At 39.8% G+C, this 6205-nt stretch overlaps 1 pseudogene; it reads left to right on the top strand.

The window, feature by feature from the left end:
• Positions 1-2940: 2940 nt before the first annotated feature.
• LOC117032696 (putative RNA polymerase II subunit B1 CTD phosphatase RPAP2) lies at positions 2941-4654 on the top strand (annotated as a pseudogene).
• Positions 4655-6205: the final 1551 nt, after the last annotated feature.

Raw genomic sequence — 6205 nt, 5'->3', positions numbered from 1 at the left:
AACGAATTAGAACAATGGGACTCAGACTACCAGAATAATTGAATAAGGATGAGTATAAAGTTTTATTTATAGGTTCAAAAAAATATATTGCACAAGTGCAAGACATATTGCACAATATATATTGCAGAAGTGCAAGAAATTCAGTGTTAGAATCATTATTTTGAAACCATTTGAGAAGTAGTTATATGATATGGATGCTTAAAATGGAACACAATTTCAATTCATATTAAGAGAAGCCTTGGGAACAGAGATGTGGTCACTGTTGTCAACTGGATCACCTACCAAAATTGACTAGTCTAAACTGGTTGACCAGTTAGAAACATTGAAATATGTATCATACAGAAATATACCAAATTTATCTGAACTCTCTCCGTTGAATGTCATACAATAATCATTTAATATCATTTCAATAATTTTCACTGTCATTCCCATTAGATTGGAAACTCCTTGAGGGCAAGCACTGCATATTATATTTCTTCATTCCCTATAAAACTTGGAGGAGAGTTAGGCATATAAAAGGCATGCAATAAATATTGAACACAATAAAACACTTTTTTAAGACGGAAGATAATGTAATTCTCACATCTATCATTCTGAAGATCAATGATGAACATACATGATTCCAAGAGTAGAGATGGGGGAGTGGGTTGAACCTATACTGTCAGTTGAGTTTTTAAAATTTGTTACCTTTATATGACCTTGTTTTCTTGGGATTTTTTTTTTTTTAAAGCAGAGTGCAATGAAAGTTTCAATTGATTCATTACTGTAGCATATTAGTGATATGTGCAGAAGATTTTATGTTACAGGTGGCAGAAATGGCTGACATCTGTTAGAATGTAAGAAGAAATTATCCATCAATCAGAAACAACTGGGAAAAACAGCTATTTAAGCAAGGAAGCCCTTTGTAGACTTTTATGAGAATTCAGACACATAAAATTTTTCTCTCTGTTAAAAAAAGTTCACTCAGGGTAGTAATTTTAGCCTTCTCAGAGTTGTAGTACCTTGGAGGAGACAAACTGTCCATTGGAATACGCGTATGTGGAAAGGTGGGAGCGGTATCCATCACTTTGTGTTGTTTCTGTGAACCTTTCTCCTTAATATTTATCTGTGGTTTGCCTCAGAACCAGCCAATACTCTTTTTTTGAAATGGAGCCCCAAATTAATGATTTTAAGAACTTTTTATGATGCATTGCTAAGCCTGAAAAGAACTTGGCTATACCTATAGATAAATTTTGAAACCATAATGATAAGTTTCTCCTACTGTCATATTTTAAAATATTGTACTCATTTAACTCAATTGGTAATTTGAGTTAGAGATGAAAACAAAAGGAAATGTGTGACAGCACTTTGATTGGTGAGATGAGAAAATAAGATGCAGGCATATGTCACAGTGGAGATGGCAGTATTAATCAGGCTCCTAGCAGGGAACTCATAGAAAATGCAAATGGATAATTGAGGAGAGTTTATTTAAAAGAAGCTATTTTCGGGCTGGCCCAGTGGCTCAGGCGGTTAGAGCTCCATGCTCCTAACTCCAAAGGCTGCCGGTTCGATTCCCACATGGGCCAGTGGGCTCTCAACCACAAGGTTGCCGGTTCAACTCCTCGAGTCCCGCAAGGAATGGTGGGCTGCGCCCCCTGCAACTAGAAACAGCATCTGGACCTGGAGCTGAGCTGCACCCTCCACAACTAAGATTGAAAGGACAATAACTTGACTTGGAAAAAAGGCCTGGAAGTACACACTGTTCCCCCAATAAAGTCCTGTTCCCCTTCCCCAATAAAATCTTAAAAATAAATAAATAAATAAATAAATAAATAAATAAATAAATAAATAAATAAATAAAAGAAGCTATTTTCAAGGTGTGGAAGAGGGGTAAGGAAAGCCACAAGGTATGGGTAAGTGTCCCCTGGGCTAGCAATAGTGGAAACCACTAGGCCTGAAAGAGCAGGAGAAAGGAGTGGTAGCCAGCACCCCAGCTATAGGAGAGGGCCACCCAACAGGGGCCTTCAGGAGAAAAACAACCTGCAACCCAGCCAGGAGGGATTTGGGAAACTAAACGCCCTTCAGCTACCTACCCACCTCACCAGCCCCTCCCACTGGCCAAACCCAACTGGAGGCAGAGGGCAAGGGAACTGGTTGATGCAGTGCATTTAGGTCAGCCTCCAGGGGCGCGGTGCAGGGAGGAGGAGGGTAGAGCATGGATTTGGAGGGGTAAATGGAGACCACATAGTATAATGGATGTTCCTGCCCCATACGCACCCCCATGGGTTCTTCAGCTCCTTTGTTGGTTTGCCAATTTTAATTTATTAAATGTAGACAACATTGGCAGACATTTCTGCCACCTGTAACATAAAATCCTCTGTATGTATCACCTTTACTAATATGATACAGTAATGAATCAATTGAAACTGCCATTGCACTCTGCTTTAAAAAATAAAAAAATTATGGTCATTTCAATAGATGTGGAAAACACATTTGGAAAAAAAAAGGAACATTTCAAGAAAACAAGGTCATATAAAGGTAACAAATTTTAAAAACTCAACTGACAGTATAGGTTCAACCCACTCCCCATGTCTACTCTTGGAATCATATATGTTCATCATTGATCTTCAGAATGATAGATGTGGGAACTACATTATCTTTAGCCTTAAAAAAATGTTTTATTACGTTCAATATTCATGAAATGCCGTTCTAGTTGCCTGGTACCTGAACGTTGTTGTTATATTTGGGTATGTTTCTACATTCAGAGCCTTGCTCTCTCACACAGAAAACTTGCCTCCCCAGCCCCTCGATTGCAGCTATCTTGCTAGCATGTGAGCCAGAGTACATCAATTAGGCATATCCAAACACAGCAGATTCCTGCTTTAAGAAGGGAGCTTTGAATGACTGAGTCAGCCCAGCTACCCTCAGCCCACCACAAGGCCCAGACCACCGCACCCCTGAAATGCTGCAGGTGCTGCACAGACAAATGCCTTGAAACAAGAAGAGGCTTCTAAAAGGAAAGCAGAACTAGAAGAGACTGTGTAAAGGAAGATTGAGTTTGAGAGAAAAGCTCTCCATATTGTTGAGCAACTTTCAGAAAAGAATATTACTGAAGAATTCTTAAGGGAGGGAAGTTTATCACACCTGCTTACTACAGTGATATGTGGGTGAGCGTTCTATTATCAAGCTCTGTGGTTGTCCCTTAGGTCAGAAGAAGATAGGACTTGTACTAACACAGAAATATAAAATTTCTAACAAAACCATTAAAGTCTATGATATTACTGAAAGATAGTGTTTTTGCAGCAATTTTTGTTATAAAGCATCTAAGTTTTTGGGAGCACAAATTCCTAACACTCCAGTATGGGTTCAAAAGGAAGAAAGTGCCCATTCTGGAGACGCACAATTATGCAGTAAGACCATTAAAGCATTAAATATTGACAACCCTGGCAATTTTAAGAAGCAGTATGAGTCTAGTTCTTCTAGTTCTTCCAATGATAGGAAGCAATGATAATGAGCAAGAATTTGTTTCCTCCATTCTACCAGGAAACAGACCAAATGCGACTCATATAGGTCACAGCTGCACAAAGAAAGCAATAAGGAAAAAGAAAGCTCGTCAAAAAGCTAACTTCAAGCCAGAAGATACACAGTGAAAGATGTCACTGAGCAGTCAGGCAGAGTAGATCATCAGGAGAAAGCGGCCACTTATGAACTTCCTTTACCGAAAGTAAATACTTGCACTTCTTCAAATAGTTCTTTGTGAGAGAAATAAGAAGCTTCAGAAATTTGTGAAAATAAATACAATAGGACAGAAATAACTCTAGTAGGCATAAGTAAGAAAAGTGCTGAGCATTTTAAGAGGAAATTTGCCAAATCAGACCAAGTTTCTAGTTCAGTGCAGGTGTGTCCTGAAGTCGCAAAGGTAAACTTATTTAACGTTCTGAAGGAGACTTTGGAAGACAGAAGAAACTTCTGTGGAAGACGGAAGAAACTGTGAGGTTTTTGGATGGCCAGAATTCTGCTTCTGTGTGTCAGAAACCTTCTTCAGCCCCTCTCATTAAACAAAAAGAACTTGATGACATGACATCAGCTCTGACCCAGGTAGTCATTCTCCTGCCTTGCAGGAATCTCAGGACAGCTTGTATGAGTCATTTGCCTTTTAGGGCCTCAGATACAGCCATTAAACCACTGCCAAGTTATGAGAACTTGAAAGAAGAAACTGAAACATTAAACCTAAGAATCAGGGAGTTTTGTAGAGGACGATATGTTTAAAATGAAGAAACCACCAAATCACAAGACTCAGAAGAGCATGAGCCCACCTTTCCCATGATCCATTCAAGTTCTCAGAACAAGATTAGAAAACGCATCGCACTTGAAAAAGTGCGTAAAGTATTACCTGGACTTTGGGGGCCTCTTCAGATTTCATTAGGAGATATTTACACACAACTTAAAAATCTTGTCTGAACTTTCAGGTTAACAAAGAAATATTATAGACAAAGCTGCAGAATGGATTTTAATTGCTATGGTGTTGCTGTCATTACTGGCCCCGATTCTTGGCATTCGGAAGCGTTCTAGGGGAAAATGTGGTGTCTGCACAGTTTCTAGCCACCCTGCTTGAAGAATTACATTGAAAGAAGACCTTGAAAGTTTAACCATCATATTTAGAACCTGCTGTTAACCAGAGTGATAATCCATGAAGACTAAATAGAAAATGAACTTCTACTCACCGTTTCTGGAGTTCTAGCCACAGTGAGGGTCTGGTGGTGACTGACAACTAGCTGTGTTTCCAGATTCACCGTCTTAGCTTTCAAGCCCCTCCCAGTCCCTAACTGGACTGAGTGACTCCCCCAGATAGAGGAGAACCATATTCCAACAAGCATAACCAAGTCCTTGCACACCTGGCAATGAGACATATTATTTTTATGTATTTAAAAATGAAAGTTGAAGTCATAAATGGAAAAGGCTTCTAAAAGGAAAGCAGAACTAGAAGAGACTGTGAAAAGGAAGATTGAGTTTGAGAGAAAAGCTCTCCATATTGTTGAGCAACTTTCAGAAAAGAATATTACTGAAGAATTCTTAAGGGAGGGAAGTTTATCACACCTGCTTACTACAGTGATATGTGGGTGAGCGTTCTATTATCAAGCTCTGTGGTTGTCCCTTAGGTCACATGAATATGCAAGAAAATGCAATGGCTTTATTTTTTGTTTTTCCTGGATGATTCCAGCCCTCACATCACTTGACCAAAAAATTGAGAAAAGTCCTATTTTGGCCTGACAGTCTAAACTCTAGATTCTGTAGAACAGTAGAGAGGTCAATTAATGCAATCTAAGATAGAAGGAGGAGGAGGAGGGGGAGGAAGAAGAGGTGGGGGAGGAGGTGGGTAGAAGGAGGGGGAGGGGGAGAGGGAAGAAGAGGAGGGAGAGGAGGAGCAGGAGAAGGGGGTGGGGGAACCAGCAGGGGCTACAACTGAGCTGGAGCAGTTGTAGCATGGAGCTCCACGACTAGAGCAGTACGAACACACTGCACAGTTCCAGAGGTGTTTCACAGCATGCTGTTTTCTGCACAGAAATGGCATTGATGCTGATGGCAACTGTAGTTTCAGTAAAGCCAAGTTCCTATGAGCGTCTAGTTCACTATGGCATCTAGTGCCCTGTGCTTGCAGCAGTAGTGGTTTTCTCAGGAGGCTAGTTCTCAAGTTTGGGTCCTGTTTCTGGAAGCTTATCCTCAGGTCTGATTCCAGCCTTCCCAACAATTTTGTGAGCTACACAAAACCCTTGTAATAAACTACTTTTCTGCTGAAGCAGCCTGAGTCAGTTTCTTGTAACCGTGGACCCTGAAACATTGTACTTCTGTTTTTGTATCTATTCTTATTTTTTATTCTTTTACATTTATCTAATGTAGACACTTAATAGGACTTAGCCATGCGAGAGACAGAATAAGGAACATCCTGGCTAACTCAGCTTTCTATCTGGAGCAAGAAATGATGGTATGCACATATGTGCATTTGAAAAACACACAGTAGATTGAAACTGAGACCTTAAGAAACCTAGATGTGATTTATTCTGTGAAATGCCTCCACTTTTTAAATTATTAAGCATTACAGTAGAAATTATTTATCAGCATCCCAGTTCTTTCACTTCTGATATATGCTACAGACAACGTTGTTGGAGAGATACAAACCTAGGAGAACCCAATTATTCAAGCTCTAGCTTTGCTACCAGTATACCAT

This window comes from Rhinolophus ferrumequinum, chromosome 2 (genome assembly GCF_004115265.2).
Source record: "Rhinolophus ferrumequinum isolate MPI-CBG mRhiFer1 chromosome 2, mRhiFer1_v1.p, whole genome shotgun sequence".
NCBI classification, from domain to species: Eukaryota; Metazoa; Chordata; class Mammalia; order Chiroptera; family Rhinolophidae; genus Rhinolophus; species Rhinolophus ferrumequinum.
This window is presented reverse-complemented; position numbering and strand designations above follow the sequence as displayed.